This window comes from Sapajus apella, unplaced genomic scaffold, assembly GCF_009761245.1.
Source record: "Sapajus apella isolate SASKATOON/1434 unplaced genomic scaffold, GSC_monkey_1.0 scaffold6, whole genome shotgun sequence".
In the NCBI taxonomy this organism is placed as follows: Eukaryota; Metazoa; Chordata; class Mammalia; order Primates; family Cebidae; genus Sapajus; species Sapajus apella.
The window spans coordinates 26,684,614-26,702,619 of record NW_022436946.1 but is presented as its reverse complement, the minus strand read 5'-3'; the positions used below and the strand labels follow the sequence as shown (position 1 = coordinate 26,702,619).

General features: G+C 36.3%; 1 long non-coding RNA gene across 1 annotated transcript; it reads right to left on the bottom strand.

The window, feature by feature from the left end:
• Positions 1-5,939: 5,939 nt before the first annotated feature.
• LOC116549039 lies at positions 5,940-15,286 on the bottom strand. The gene is made up of 3 exons (XR_004267681.1): positions 15,276-15,286; positions 6,258-6,262; positions 5,940-6,064 (listed from the first exon to the last, which is right to left on the bottom strand). It is a non-coding gene; the product is annotated as an uncharacterized LOC116549039 (long non-coding RNA).
• Between the last annotated feature and the right edge of the window lie 2,720 nt (positions 15,287-18,006).

The following is an 18,006-nucleotide window of genomic DNA, read 5'->3' as shown; positions in this document are numbered from 1 at the left end:
TGATTACATTTGGCTCTTGAACAGTGCTTATTGAAAATATTGTAGTTTGAAAGGCTGCACGACCCAGAATCGTTAATAATGTAGTGAACTTGATTTTCAGTTCAGCTAGCATAGGATTAGTGATGAACAAAGCACTCGCCAGGCATCCTGATCTTGATTTTATTATTGTATTATTTATTTAAAAATCAAACTTCTAAGCAAGAAATGTTCTTTACATAATGGTCTTTGAAGGATCAACTTTGGTCTTTAAGATCCAGAAAAAAAATGCTTAGTGATATGGTTTGGGCCTGCATCCCCACCCAAATCTCATCTTGTAGTTCCCATAATTCCCACATGTTGTGGGGGGGACCTAGTGGGAGATGACTGAATTACAAAGGTAGGTTTTTCCCATGCTGCTTTCATGATAGTGCATGGGTCACACATGACATGATGGTTTTAAAAGTGGGAGTTTCCCTGAATAAGCCTTTTTTTTTTTTTTTTTTTTTTGCCTGCTGCCTACCATGCAAGATGTGACTTGCTCCTCCTTGCCTTCTGTCATAATAGTGAGGCCTCCCCAGCCATGTGAAACTTTAAGTCCAATAAACCTCTTTCTTTTGTAAATTTCCTAGTCTTGGTTACATCTTCATCAGCGGCATTAAAACAAATGAATACACTTTGGACCACACAGATATCTTTTTGGTGCAAACCCATTATCTAAGTCTGTGATATATTATTGATGAAAGAATTATAGCAAATGTGTTTCAGAAAACTAACAACTTTGGACCACCTCATTATGCATACAAGTAAAATTTGTGAAAATTTATGTGCCTATGGAAAATCACTTCACATTTTCTGTTTATTCTAAACTTTTATTAAAATATATTTGTGGCGTTAACAATTGTTTTCAAGTAGTTATTTGATTTTCTCAACACAGTTGTTTTCTTCCAGTTGCTTTTCACTCTTTCTAGCAGCTGGTCTGCTGTTCCTGAGGATTTGAGCCCTTACTAGCCGCTGTGAAAAGACTGTCATCTAGTCTAATGGAACTCTGATTGAAGAAGGCTGTTCTAATCAAAAGCCTAAATTGGACTTTATTTTTCCAGAAACCCAGAGGGCAATTGGCATATAATAGTGAATTTTGAAACTCCTGTTATATCCCAGGGTCTCATATATAAAATTTTCTAATAGTATCTTCCAAATAAATGGTTACTATTACCTTTTAATGTATCTTAATGGGCACACCAAGAACTAAATATGAAATCATTCTATTCTGCCCAGGAACATCAAAATGAATCAGAAACCAGTCTTATATAACCTTAGAGGAGGTTAAAGAAAGTTCTTTCTTCAAATGAAAATGTGCTTTTTAAAATCTGTATAGCAAGGTCAAATATCCTTTGAAATACAATCTTCTTTCAAATCAGTATTACAGAAATACAAAACTTTTTTTCAAGTTAAATTTTTACATTTCCTCCAAAGTTTGCTTAAAGCAAGATGTAACAACTCTTTGAAAGCAGGGTTTATACTGTTACTTCAGTGTAGCACCACATCTGCCTCACGGCAGGCCTCAAATTTTTTCTTTAAAATGAATTGAGTGGCACATAGAACTAAATCCTGAGTTTCACATGTGAACAGTATTGACTAATGTGAGAGCCAGGCACTGCCCCCAGGCCCTGCCAAGAAAAAGTTAAATAACTTCCTTTTTCACAGAAAGTCTCAAAACTATAAGCCTCTAACTTAGCACCCATAGTATACATATAAACCTTTATTTACACTGCACTAGAAATGTGGAGAATCCCTAAAGTCTCATTGTTTCTTTGTTTTTGTTATTGTTGGTGGTGGTATTAGTTATTTAATGAGGAAAATATTAATAGATGTTTAGTCCTATTTTCTTTTCTTTCTTTCTTTTTTTTTTTTTTCTATAATTTTAAGTTCCAGAATACACGTGCAGGCATGCAGTTTTGTTACATAGATAAATGTGTGCCATGGCGGTCGCCTGCACCTATCAATCAACCTACCACCTAGGCATTAAGCTCTGCATACATTAGCTATTTATTCTGATGCTCTTCCTTCCCCAGCCCCCCATTGGCCCCATTGCCTGTTGTTTCCTTCCCTGTGTCCATGTGGTCTCATTATTAAGCTCCCACTTAAAAGTGGGGGTGGTGGCTCACACCTGTAATCCCAACATTTTGGGAGGCCAAGGTGGGTGGATCACCTGAGATCAGGAGTTCGAGACTAGCCTGGCCAATATGGTGAAATCCCGTCTCTACTAAAAATCCAAAAATTATCGGGGTGTAGCAGCACATGCCTGCAGTCCCAGCTACTTGGGAGACTGAGGCAAGAGAATCTCTTGAACCTGGGAGGCAGAGGTTGCAGTGAGCCATCATCATGCCATTGCACTCCAGCCTGGGCAACAAGAGTGAAACTCCACCTCAAAAAAAAAAAAAAGGAGAACATGAGGTGTTTGATTTTCTGTTCCTGTGTTAGTTTGTTGAGGATAATGACTTCCAGCTCCATCCATGTCCCTGCAAAGGACATGACCTGTTTTTGTTTGTTTGTTATGGCTGCATAGTAATCCATAGTGTATACGTACCACATTTTCTTTAGAGCAGAGGCTGATGGTCACAGGCACAGAGCATTAAAGGAGCAGACTAGCATAATAACCCTTAGTGTTATACTGGGATCACTGGATATCCACAGTGAAGGTTTTTCCTCATTCTCTATTCAGCACCAACTACAATCAGTCTATTTCATTGCACATAAGAAATGTGCAGCTAAAGTTCCAGGCTTTCTGTGCAATGTTAAAGCTTTCTATGTCTGAAAGTTTCTGAATTCCCTTCGTTTATCTAGGTTTCTATGCCTCTGAGCAGAGCTGTCAGAAGAAGTTAGTTTTTAAAAGATTACACAGAAGTGGGAGAGCAGGAAGCCAGAACAATCAAGTCAGCATCATTTTTTATTCAATCACACAAAGAGTGATACTGCTAAAAATCTGAGTATATTGCTTTAAAAACTGGAGGGGAAAAAAGCATTAGATTTTGCTGTAAGAGTGGTAAAAAGGAAGCATTCTTTTTTCTTTCAGTCAAGAAATTCATCTACATATATTTTATAACTAAAGTTTGCCTGTAATGCTGACTTTTTCACAGAAGTATGTAATTAGAGGATGCACATTATAAAAATAATGACTAAAATAAAGAACAAATTCATAGTTTGGGATGCTCTTAATAAATCATGTGTGACAGGTGCCAATTATGATCATTGCAGCTGCCTAATTTGCTTTCATGTTTCTCCGTATCTTATTTTTCATTACCAGTTTTGGCATCTTGTTCTTTTCTGTATGGCTTCTCACTTATTTCTGGTTCGAATCATTCCTCATTCACGAGAAGGATCAGTCTAGTCCCAATCCACATTCAAGAGACGTCCTTGAAGTGTCAACTTCCTTAACCAAAGAGGCCGATAAATCTCAGCCAGCTCTCCCGAGGAGGACAAGCAGCACTCAGGCCTCTTCTCTTAGTCGTCCACGATTTTCTGGCCTCCTTAAGGTGATTATTCTCTAAGGCTCTCAGGACATTGCCCTGTTGCAGGATTTACTTTTTAAATAAAGTAAATAGCAGTTGTCTGTTTACTTTCCTCCCTTCCTATTATGCTTATGTCTTGATAGGGTAAGATGATTTGTTTTCTTCATTGCAATATTTGAAATCTCAACACCTATCTGTGTCAAACACATAGTAAAGCTCTATAAATATTTGTTGAAGAAAGAAATGAAGGCATTGATTAATCAATTAGCTAATTAACTAGAAAGCTACTGGAGATTATACTTTTGGTAACTGTTTTTTTCTCCTGAAGTATAATTAGGGACCAGTTGAAACAATTCCTAGCTGATTTTATCTGTTTATTGACATCTCAGGTATAACATTCATTTGTTTATTGACAAGTAAAGGTATTTATTACCTAATGTGCAACAGAAACTGTTTTAACCCATTTATGCCTATTTGTTCATTGACAAGAAAAGGTATTTATTGAATGCCTCTTACGCAGCAGGAACTATTTTAACCTATTTATGCCTGAGGTTGCAATTTTTTGAATTTTTGCAATGAAATCTTGGCAATGACCTTGAGCAGTAGGATATAAATAACTCCCATGTTTAGCGTTCCAACAATGGAACATTAAGCATAAATTGGTCATACCAGGGAAAGAGTGGTTAGTAAAACAGACCAAACGTCCTTTCTTCAGGGACCCTAGAGGTCGTTTGGAAAAAATTAGAATAATAATGTAGGAAATAATAGAATATGCTATTTTTGATTGTGACTTAGTGGGAGGCATCTCAGGGAAGATAACAATTTGACAGAAACCGAAGCGAAAGGGCAGACTAAGTGAACATACAGGGGAAGAAGGTTTTCGCTTTTGTAGAGAGAAAGATATGGAATCTTTGTAGGATTATTAACAGAAGACTATTGTGACATAATTTCCACTTTTAAAGGATTATTCTGAATATTATGGAGAACAGAATGAAATCAGGAGGACTTGCAGAGGACTGCTACCATCCTTTAGAAGACATCTGATGGTTTGGTGTGAAACTGCTGTAGTCGGGGTAGTAAAATGTTGTTACATGTAAAATATATTTCGAGGATAGAACCCACAGAATGGACTAGAGAAGCAATGTGAGTTAAAGTGAAGAGTGAATAATTCCTCTATTTTTTTCCCTCCTGAGCAATTGGGATAAATGAAGGTGGCAATTATTGTAATGAGGAATGCTAGAGAATTAAGAGTTTAGTTAGTTTCTGGTTAAGTTTGAGATGCATATTAGACATTAAAACAGAGATGTTTAGTAGGAAGTTGATTATAAGGCTAGAGTTCAACATTTAAAGGCCTGGGCTGGAGATATAATTCCTGATACCATCTGCATACCAATATTGCTGGAGTAGAAAGCTCTCCACCTAGGAAATGAGTTTATTTATGATCTCTAGTTAAATGTTCTGTGTTGTCTTGAATCTTTTAATGTTTTTCTTGCCATGATTCTTCATCCTAAATACTAGTTGTTTTCAACCTCAGTTTAAATGTCATTTTCTCATGGAGGCCTTTCCTGACTTTCTAGAAAGATGAAATACAATTTCTATAAATATCACTGTTGTTACTACTTAGCCCTGAGTAACACACGTTGCATTTCTATAACCTGACAAAAAGTATGTTGCATGATACTTGAGGTCAGGGTTTTTTTTTGTTGTTGTTTTGTTTTGTTTTTAGTGTACACAGTTCCTAATCCAGTACAAGTATATCATGGGTTTTTAGTAACCTTTTAAAAAACTCAGTTGTCATGTGGTATAGTTTAGTTGTATCTCCACCCAAATCTCATTTTGAATTTTAGTTCCCATAATCCCCATGTGTCATGGGAGGGACCCAGTGAGAGGTAATTGAATCATGGGGGTGGTTAACTCCATGATGTTCTCATGATAGTGGGTTCTCACAAGTTCTGATGGTTTTATGAGGGGCTTTTCCCATTTTGCTTGGCACTTCACCTTGCTGCCACTGTATGAGGAAGGACATGTTTGCTTCCCCTTCCACCATAATTGTAAGTTTCCTGAGGCCTCTCAAGCCCTGTGGAACTGAGTCAATCAAACCACTTTCTTTTATAAATTACCCCGTTTTGGGTATACCTTTATTAGCAGCATGAGAATGGACTCAAGAATAAATTGGTACCACAGGTGAGAGTAGGGTGCTGCTGTAAAGATACCCAAAAATGTGGAAGCAACTTAGGAACTGGGTAACAGGCAGAGGTTGGAACCATTTGGAGGGCTCAGAAGTAGATAAAATGTGAGAAAGTTTGAAACTTCCTAGAGACTTGTTGAATGGCTTTGAACAAAATGTTGACAGTGATATATCATATATGACAATAAAGTCCAGGCTGAGATGGTCTCAGGTGGTGTGATGGTTAATAGTGAGTGTCAACTTGATTGGATTGAAGGATGCAAAGTATTGTTCCTGGTTATGTCTATGAGGACATTGCCAAAGGAGATTAACATTTGAGTCAGTGAACTGGAAGATGCAGACCCATCCTCAATCTGGGTAGGCACCAGCTAATCAGCTGCCAGCATGGCTACGATGAAAGCAGACAGAGGAAAATGGAAAGAATAGACTGGCTTAGGCTTCAGGACTACATCTTTCTCCCGTGCTGGATGCTTTCTGCCCTAGAACTTGGATCGCAAGTGCTTCAGCTTTTGGACTCTTGGACCTTCAACCACAGACTGAAGGCTGCACTGTCAGCTTCCCTACTTTTGAGGTTTTGGGACTTGGACTGGCTTCCTTGCTCCTCAGCTTGCAGATGGACAGCCTATTGTGGGATTTAACCTTGTGATTGTGTGAGTCAATATTCCTTAATAAACTCCCCTTTATATATACATCTGTACTATTAGTTCTGTCCCTCTAGAGAACCCTTACTAACACAGATGGAGATGAGGAACTTGTTGGGAACTGGAGTAAAGGTCACTTATGCTGTGCAAAGAGACTGGTGGCATTTTGCCCCTGTCCTAGAGATTTGTGGAACTTTGAACTTGAGAGAGATGATTTAGGGTAGCTGGCAAAGAAATTTCTAAGCAGCAAAGCATTCAAGAGGAAGCAAAGCATAAAAGCTTGGAAAACTTGCAGGCTGAAGATGTGATAGAAAAGAAAAATCCATTTTCTGGGGGAGAAATGCAAGCCTGCTGCAGAAAATTGCTTACGTAATGAGGAGCCGAATGTTAATCTCCAAGTCAATGGGGTAAAATGTCTTCAGGTCAGCCCCTCCCATCACAGGCCCAGAGACCTAAGAGATAAAAATGGTTTCCTGGGCTGAGTCCAGGGCCCTTCTGCTGTGTGCAACCTTGGGACTTGGTTCTCTGCATTCCTGCCACCTTGCTTCCCCTTCACATTCTGCCGTGATTGAAGGTTCCTGAGGCCTTCCCAGCCATGCTGAACTGTGAGTCAATTAAACCTCTTTCTTTTATAAATTACTCTGTCTTGGGTATGTCTTTATTAGCAGTGTGAGAATGGACAAATATACATTGTTAACCAGAAACAAATCTCTTTTGACTTTTGAGTAAGCAGTCTCTTATGACACAAGATTATCATCAAATATTTGCAATCGCCGAGGTAATGCGTAAGTCTTTACAGAAACTGCAGTTCTCTACATTCACACTTTCATTCCATTGCCATTCCATTCTATTGCCATCCTGATTGAACAGTGCAATTAGATAGAGTGTTAATTGTCTGCTAATAGGAGAAATAATGATAAAATTGCATAGTTCATTCATGTAATAACACCCAAATTACTGTTTTATATTCTTTCCTAATTTATAACCAAATTCAGGGATGCTGACCCAATCTTTCACAAGCACATTAGCAAATTGTGTTGACGGAAAATATCATATTGAAATTCCGAATTTTAAATGCACACTAGGCTTGCATTTGGGGATGATCTAAAAGGAAAGAGTATTCAGTTTTATATTTTCAAATCCTCATTTAAATAGCTTTTGTAAGTATTAAACCTAGAAAGAAATATAGCAGTTTCTCGAGGATTTCTATTGGATTGGCTGGGGGGGTGTCAAAGAAAGGAAAGTACACAGAAAAAATTGTTCAAAAATGAGCATTCACTAAATGCAAATGGGGTTTTCAGTTTAGAAAGTGTTATTGTATAGGAGAGGTACTGAGGTTAGGTGGTCATCTACATTGATTGCAATTATCCTAATGTTCTCCTGATTTTTATACTAGTCACATTTTATTTTAACAATGTATGTTATTTGTATTTTCTCTCCCTACTTTTTTTTTACTTTTTTTTTTTTTTTCTTTTAATTTGAGATGGAGTTTCACTCTTGTCACCCAGGCTGGAGTGCAATGGTGTGATTTTGGCTCACTACAAACTCTGCCTTCCATGTTAAAGAATTCTCCTGTCTCAGCCTTCCAAGTAGCTGGAATTACAAGCATGTGCCATTATGCCTGGCTAATATTTTGTATTTTCAGCAGAGATGGGGTTTCACCATGTTGGCCAGGCTGGTCTGGAACTACTGACCTCAAGTGATCCACCTGCCTCAGCTTCTCAAAGTGGCGGTATTACAGACATGAGCCACTGTGTCGGCCTCTCTCTTTACTTTTAATGATTCAAAAAAGCTAATCTTCTTATCATATTCCTTAGAAATATGTAAAAATCGAATATATCTCATGCTATTAAACTGTAAATAGTTTAAATTCTTACTTGTATTTGCCTAAGATAGTTTAATCCTTTTAAAACAACACTACTCTACTCAAAAATTTCTCTTGGTACCCATTGCTTATGGATAATTCCTGAATTCAAGGCCCTTTGCAATCTGAGTTTTGGTATGGTCTTTTCTTTCATATTAACTTCCCACTATTTCCAAACACAAACAATCTAAACCTCACAAAAATAGGCACATCCAGTTTTCACTCAAACATACTGCTCCTAAATCTTACTCTATTTTTTTACTTATGCTAATTCCTTTGCTTAGAATTTTTTTCTTTCTCATTTGAACTTCTCAGCTCTATATAACCTCCAGGATGAAAATCATGAACTTTTCTCCTTATGTTTCAACTTGTATTTTTCTCTAGTCACTAAGTCACCATAACATTTGTTATTTTAATTATTGCATTTATATATTCCATGCATATTTATTGACCTTTCCAGTTCAAGCCCAAATTTGTTGATTACTTTTCATGAGTAAATGTGGTTTATAGGTACTTCAAAAGTAAAGAGCATATCTTATTTTTCTCTCATGATTTTCATAGCATTTGCTTTATGCCCCATAAATACTTGTTGACTGAATAGATTAATTAATGTACATTTATAGATTCTGTACTTTCTCATAAGACCAGGGTAGTAGATGTCATTAATATTCTGGCTGGTGACCCATTACTCATTGCAGCAAGAGCCTTTCTTAGTGTCTAAGGACTTGCATGTGTGACTTTGTTCTAGTCTTGCCCTTGACTTATGAGTTCAACTTAAGAAACCTGGAGATTAACTGCTTGATGCATCAGTTGATGGTCAGTCTTTTGTAAGAAGCAAAAGAAACTCATCATTATATTTACGATGAAATGTCACATTTCATATTAAGGAACTTTGTGACGTTCTATCTAGCCTCTATGTTATTTTCTGGCAGAATCCCTGAGTATACTCAAAGTATAATTTAATTTACAGACTGGTATATCTGTTCCTAGTGTAGCAGATCCTCACAGATGAACATTCTACAGTCTTCCAATGTAAGTTGTTTCATATTTTGAGAGCATTATAAATTTAAGGGTCCATCTTCATTATTTTAGTCATTTTTACTTGAATCTATAATCATGATTGTCAACAAAATGGTCAATTGGTACCAAATTTGCTTTATCTGTTATCATAATTACCAATGATTTTGTTACATATATAACATAATATAAATATTTATGATTATATTTTTATGTTTGAAAATACATAGGATAAAATCAAATTCAAAATATTACCATTAAGATAAGAATAAAGGACAATGTCAATGACAAGATATTCACATTTGAAATCAATTCAATAAAAATTTTTTTATGTAAAAGATAATATTTGATGCTTAATATTTAATACTTATTTTCTGTTATGTAACTACATGCACTCTAAAATTGATAAATATTTATCATTGTCACCATATTGTGAGCTTCTAAGAATCTGAAACTGTCTTATTCACTTTTATATACGTATTTTTTCCCTATCTATATTTAGTATATAGCAGGTGCCATATGTTGAATAAATTGATTAGCCTTAGATGTCATAGCAGATCTTCTCATTCAGTAAGCATTGAAATTAGACCCCAATTCTGTTCGAATACCAACTTGTTCTGTACTTGATCTAAGCCAAATATGGTAATGGATTTCCTTTTTGACTTTGATTGTTCTAGAAATTAGTATATGGCCCAGTTCTAGAGATTGTGGATTACTCCAATGTGATTTAGAGTCTCCCTTGGACTCATTTGTTCACATTTTATGGATAAGGAAGCCTAAGGACCCTCCCTATGCTAGATACTCCATGAGTAAGCAGTCTATTTTATTCAGAGTCCTTGTGTTTCCTATTAAGATAAATAAATATATACAGATGTAGAAAACCTTACACCCAGGTCTTTCTGTTTTAAAATTGCTATACCAATCTTGGAGTATTTTCTTAAGTGAGAGAATCAGACATCTTTATCTTTTAAATACACCATGGAATACTGTGCAGCGACGAAAAATAATGAGATCATGTCCTTTGCAGTGACATGGATGGAGCTGGAGGCCACTATCCTTAGCAACTAATGCAGTAACAGAAACCCAAATACTACATGTTCTCACTTATAAGTGAGAGCTAAATGATGAGAACATATGGACAATTAGAAGGGAACAACACACACTGGGACATATTGGAGGGTGGAGGGTAGAAGGAGGGAGACAATCAGAAAAAATAACTAATGGGTACTAGGCTTAATATCTGGGTGATGAAATAATTTGTACAAAAACCACATGTTTACCTATGTAACAAATTGGCACATTTACCCCAAACTTAAAAGTATTAAAAAATTTTACCCATCAATTATGACATAATTGTACATTTTAAAATAACTTAAAGAATGTAATAGGATTGTTTGTAATTCAAAGGATAAGTGCTTGAGGGGATGGATACTCCATTCTCTATGATGTGATTATGATGCATTGCATGCCTGTATCAAAACATCTCATATGCCCCATAAATATATATACTTCTACTATGTAACCACAAAAATTAAGACAAAAAGTATACCTGGACATCAGGCATAAACTGGGAAAATTTTTAATTGACAAATAATAATTTTATATATTTATGGAATACAATGTGATGTTGTGACGTATGTGTGTATACACTGTAGAATGATTAAATCAAAGTAACTAACACACCCATCACCTCATATACTTATCCTATTTTTGCGGTGAGAACATTTGAAACCTAATTTTTTAGTAATTTTAAAATATACAATACGTTATTTTTAACTGTTGTCACCACATTGTGCAATAGATCACTAGAAATTATTACTGTTGTCTAACTGAAGCTTTGTACCCTTTGACTAACATCTTCCCTTTCTCCATCTACCCCACTCCCAGACTCTGGTAACCACCATTTTACTCTCTATAATGAAATACTACTTGGCCTTTAAAAAGAAGAAAGTTCTGTCATTTGCAACAATGTGGATAAATCTAGAGGATATTATGCTAAGTGAAAGATTCCAGGCATAGAAAGACAAATCCTATGTGGTCTCGTTTATATGAGAAATAAAAAAAAAGTAGACATCTCTATTTGTAAAGACATTTTAAGGCAGATGTTCCATTACTTCCAGTTAAACACATACTAACTGAAACAGAATTAATCTACTTCTCACTTGGAGTCATATGGTTCAACAGTTTTATTTTGAATTCTTCCTGTGATTACTTTAAAGACCCTTATCTAATTTGTGCCTGATTTGAGGTTCAGAAATCTATGACACTCAGCCAAATCATACCTTCTGTTTACCTTTCCTATAGCATAAGGTTTTAAAATACAAGTTTCCATTCAGACAGACCAAGTTTTCATTCTAATTCCGGAATTTGTTGACTATATAATATTTAATCTCTATTCTAAACTTCAGTGCCATCATCTTTATGTTGAGCCAAACAATACCTACATTTTAGGATCTTATCAGAACTGAATAAGATGGTTCCTATACAGTATTTAGCAGAAGGAAGAATGGTGACTAGGAGAAGTGACTAGTATGCAGCTCCTGCTTGGATGGATAGAACAGTGTCTGGAGACTCACATTGTGAACTTTTGCTCCAAGAACCACTACAGGAACATACCAGGAAAGCCAAAAGAAATCACAGACCCTTTGAACGAAGTGGCTTTTTGCTACAAACACCATGAGACAGCCGAAAACTCCAAAGAAAAAGACAAAAGCTCCTGGGAGCTCTGTGGCTCTAGCCATTGCCTGAGAAATCTGGGTACTCGTGCTAGCCAACATAAGGCAAGATTTTATCCTCCTTTGACAATACTACTGCAGCTGGCACTCTCTTGAAAGTACCACCTCTTGGCTGAAGGCCAACTAACTCAAGCCATTACAGCAACTCATAACAGAACAACCCACATCCAAAGAACGAGAAAATAACAACCAATTCCACTGCTACAACACCCTGGCTAACCAGAGATCCTGAATCCATCCATGTGACAACTTTACTGTTATCAATATCCAAGAAAACCAGTGCACTAAACAAAACTACAACAAAGGACTCCCACAGAATCCATTTCACTCCCCTGTCACCTCTACCAGAACAGATGCTGGTATTCATGGCTGGAAGACCTGAAGCTGGGAAATGTCTGCAAAGAGTCCTGTGATGTCTCCTGAAGACAGCAGATACTTGGTTGGTAAAGTTTTATTCACTCTGTCATTCTGTATCTTTTAAGCAAATGCTGAAAGAATTTCCTGCTACCAAGCCAGCACTACAAGAAATGATAAAAGGAGTTCTAAATCTTGAAATAAAACCTCAAAGTACACCAAAAGAGAACCTCCTTAAAGCATAAATCTCAAGGACATGTAAAATAATAACACAATGAAAACAAAAGTGAGGCATTCAGGCAACAACTAGCATGATGAATAGAATGGTACCTCATATCTTAACACTAACATTGATTGTAAGTGGCATAAGTGCTCTGCTTAAAAGATACAGAATGGCAGAGTAAATAAAAATTTACCAACCAAGTATCTGCTGTCTTCAAGAGACTCACCTAACACATATGGACTGGCATAAACTTAAAGTAAAAGGGTGGGAAAAGATATTCTATGCAAATTGACATCAAAGTGAGCAGAAATAGCTTTCTTATATCAGACAAAACAGACTTTAAAGCAACAACTGTTTTAAAAAAAAAGACAAAGAAGGACATTATATAATGATAAATGGATTAGTCCAACAGGAAAATATTACAATATTAAATATATATGCACCTAACACAGGAGCTCCCAAATGTATAAAACAATTATTACTAGACCTAAGAAATAAGATAGAAAGCAATACAATAATAGTGGAAGATTTCAGTAATCCAATGACAGCATTAGTCAGGTTATCAAAACAAAAAGTTAACAAAGAAACAATGGACTTAAACTATACCCTTGAACAAATGGACTTAGATATTTACAGAAAATTATACTCAATAACTGCAAAATATATGTTCTATTCATCAGCAATGGAACATTCTCCAAGATAGACCATATGATAGGCCATGAAACAAGTCTCAATAAATATAAGAAAATCAAAATTATATTTTGTACCCTTTCAGAGGACAGTGGAATAAAATTGGAAATTAACTCTGAAAGGAATACTCAAAACTATACAAATACATGGAAATTAAATAATCTGCTCCTGAATGATCTTTGGGTCAACAATGAAATCAAGATGAAAATTTAAAAATTATTTGAACTGAATGATAATAGTGACATAACCTATCAAAACCTCTGGGATACAATAAAAGCAATGCTAAGAGGAAAGTTTACAGCATTAAATCCCTACATCAAAAAGTCTGAAAGAGAAAAAATGGACAATTAAGGTTACACCTCAAGGAACTAGAGAAACAAGAACAAACCAAACCAAACCCAGCAGAAGAAGAAAAATAAAAAAAATCAAAGAAGAAAAAAAAAAAAATTAAAAAAAAAAAAAAAAAAAAAAGCAAAAACTGGTTCTTCGAAACGATAAACAAAATCAATAGATCATTAGTGAAATTAACCAGCAAAAGAAGAGTGAAGATCTAAGTAAGCTCAATTAGAAGCTCAGTTAGAAGATATTACAACTGATACCACAGAAATACAAAAGATCATTCAAGGCTACTATAAACACCTTTATGCTAGAACACCTAGGGGAGATGCAAAAATTCTTGGAAATATGCAACCCTCCTAGATTAAACCAGGAAAAATATTAAAACTCAGAATGGTCCAATAACAAATGGCGAGATTAAAACTGCAATAAAAAATTTGCTAACAAAAAAAGTCCAGGATCAGATGGATTTAGAGCTAAATTTCATCAGGCATTCAAGGAAGAATTGTCACCAATCTTACTGAAACCATTCCACAAGATAGAGAAAGAATGTATCCTCCCCAAAACATTCTATGAAGCCAGTATTACTCTGATACTCAAAAGACAAAATTACAGACCAATATTACTGATGAACATAGATGCAAAAATCATCAACAAAATACTAGCTAATGGAAGCCAACAGCATATCAGAAGATAATACACTATGATCAAGTGGGTTTCATACTGGGGATTCAGGGTTGGTTAAACATGTGCAAGTTAATAAATGTGATACACCACATAAACAGAATTTAAAACAAAAATCATATGATCATCTCAATAGATGCAGAAGAACCATTTGACAAAATGTAGCATCTCTTTATGATTAAAATCTTCACTGAAATCAGCATAAAAGGAACATAGTGTCAGGTAATAAAAGCCATCTATGATAAACCCACAGCCAACATTATACTGAATGGGTAAAAGTTGAAAGTATTCTCCCTGATAACTGGAACAAAACAAGAATGCCCATTTGCACCACTTCTTTTCAACACAGTACTGGAAGTCCTTACCAGATCAGTCAGGCAAAAAGAAATAAAGGGCATACAAATTGGTAAAAAGGATGTCAAACTGTCACTGTTCACTGATAATATGATTGTATACCTACAAAACCTTAGACTCATCCAAAAAGCTCCTAGAGCTGATAAATTTATTCAGTAAAGTTTCAGAATACAATATCAATGTACACAAATCAGTAGCACTGCTACACACCAACAGAGACCAAGCTAAGAATTAAATCAAGAACTCAACTCCTTTCACAACAGCTGCAAATAATAATAATAATACTTAGCAATATACCTAACCAAGGAGGTGATAGATCTTTACAAGGAAACTACAAAGCATTGCTTAAAGCAGTCATAGATGACACAAACAAATGGAAACACATCCCATGCTCATGGATGGGAGGAATCAATACTGTGAAAATGACCATTCTGCCAAAAGCAATATACCATCATCAGTCTTCACAGAATGAGAAAAACAATCCTAAAATTCATCAGGAACCAAAAAAGAGCCAAAATAGCCAAAGTAAGACAAAGAAAAAAAAAGACCAAATCTGGAGGTATATTAACTGTCAATATTATAATTACCTAACAGCATGGTACTGGTCTACAGACATGTGGATAAATGAAACAGAATAGAGAAACCAAAAATAAACTCAAATGCTTACAGCCAACTGATCTTTGACAAAGCCAACAAAAAACATAAAGTGGGGAAAGGACACCCTATTCAACAAATAATACTGGGCTAATTAGCAAGCCACATTAGAAGAATGAAAGTGGATCCTCATCTCTCGTCTGATACAAATATCAACTCAAGATGGATCAGAATTAAAACTACGACTTGAAGCCATAAAAATTTCAGAAGATAGCATTGGAAAAACCCTTCCAGACATTGACTTAAGCAAAAACTTCTTAACTAAGAACTCGGAAGCAAATGCAACATAAACAATTACAAATAGATACTAAAAAGCTTCTGCACAGCAAAAGAAATAATCAGAAGAGTTCACAGATGATCCAAAGAGTGGGAGAAAATCTTCACAATCTATGCATCCAACCAGGGAATAATATCCAGAATCTACAAGGAACTCAAACAAATTAGCAAGAGGAAACCCTCAAATCTCATCAATTCTCAGAAGATATATAAGGGGCCAACAAACATGTGAAACAATGTTCAACATCACTAATGATCAGTTAAATGCAAATCAAAAGCATAATGCGATACTGTCTTAATTCTGCAAGAATGGCCATGATCAAAAAATCAAAAAATAGTAGATGTTGGAATGGATGCATTGAAAAGGGAACACTTCTACACTGCTGGTGGGAATATAACAAAACAGAGATATAAACCAATGGAACAGAACAGAGGCCTCGGAGGCAACACCACACATCTACAACCATCTGATCTTTGACAAACTTGACAAAAGCAAGCAATGGGGAGAGGATTCCCTGTTTAATAAATGATGATGGGAAAACTGGCTAGCCATGTGCAGAAAGCAGAAACTGGACCCCTTCCTGACATTTTACACTAAAATTAACTCCAGATGGATTAAAGACTTAAACATAAGACCTAACACCATAAAACTCTGGAAGAAAACCTAGGCTAAACCATACAGGACAAAGGCACAGGCAAGGATTTCATGACTAAAACACCAAAAGCATTGGCAACAAAAGCCAAAATAGACAAATACGATCTAATTAAACTCCAGAGCTTCTGTACAGCAAAAGAAACAGTTGTTAGACAGAATGGGAAAATTTTTTTGCAATCTACCCATCTGACAAAGGGCTAATATCCAGAATCTACAAAGAACTAAAACACATTTATAAGAAAAAAACAAACTCATTCAAAAGTGGGCAAAGGATATGAACAGACACTTTTCAAAAGAAGTCATCTGTGAAGCCAATAAATATATGAAAAAATGCTCATCGGCCAACAAACATAGGAAAAAATGCTCATCATCACTGGTTATCAGAGAAATGCTAATCAAAACTACATTGAGATATCATCTCACGCCAGTTAGAATGGTGATCATTAAAAAATCTGGAGACAACAGATGCTAGAGAGGATGTGGAGAAATAGGAACACTTTTACACTGTTGGTGGGAGTGTAGATTAGTTCAACCATTGTGGAAGACAGTGTGGAGATTCTTCAAGGACCTAGAAATAGAAATTCCATTTGACCCAGCAATCCCATTACTGGGTATATATCCAAAGGATTACAAATAGTTCTACTATAAGGACACGTGCACACGAATGTTCATTGCAGCACTGTTTACAATAACAAAGACCTGGAACCAACCCAAATGCCCATCGACGATAGACTGGACAGGGAAAATGTGGCACATATACACCATGGAATATTATGCAGCCATCAAAAACGATGAGTTTGTGTCCTTTGTAGGGACATGGGTGAACCTGGAAACCATCATTCTCAGCAAACTGACAGAAGAGCAGAAGATCAAACACTGCATGTTCTCACTCATAGGTGGGTGTTGAACAATGAGAACACATGGACACAGGGAGGGGAGCACTACACACTTGGGTCAGTTGGGGGGCAATAGGGCAGGGACAGTGGGGGGTGGGGAGTTGGGGAGAGATAGCAAGGTGAGAGATGCCAGATGTAGGTGATGGGGAGAAAGACAGAAAATCACATTGCCATGTGTGTACCTATGCAACAATCTTGCATGTTCTTTACATGTACCCCAAAACCTAAAATACAATAAAATAAATGGAAAAAAAATAACATACCATAAAACTAGCAAAAAAAAAATGCTCATCATCCCTGGTCATTAGAGAAATGCAAATCAAAACCACATTGAGATACCATCTCACACCAGTTAGAATGGCGATCATTAACAAACCTGGAGAGAACAGATGCTGGAGAGGATGTGGAGAAATAGGAACAATTTTACACTGTTGGTGGGAGTGTAAATTAGTTCAACCATTGTGGAAGACAGTGTGGCGATTCCTCAAGGGCCTAGAAATAGAAATTCCATTTGACCCAGCAATCCCCTTACTGGGTATATATCCAAAGATTGCAAATTGTTCTATTATAAAGACACACACACACATATGCTCATTGTGGCACTGTTTACAATAGCAAAGACCTGGAACCAACCCAAATGCCCATCGATGATAGACTGGACAGGGTGTGACACATATACACCATGGAATACTATGCAGCCATAAAAAATGATGAGTTCGTGTCCTTTGTATGGACATGGATGAACTTGGAAACCAACATTTTCAGCAAACTGACACAAGAACAGAAAATCAAACATCGCATGTTCTCACTCATAGGTGGGTGTTGAACAATGAGAACACATGGACACAGGGAGGGGAGCATCACACACTGGGGTCTATTGGGTGGGGCTAGTGGACAGGCATTTGGGGGCAGGGAGGTTGGGGAGGGATAACATGGGGAGAATTGCCAGAT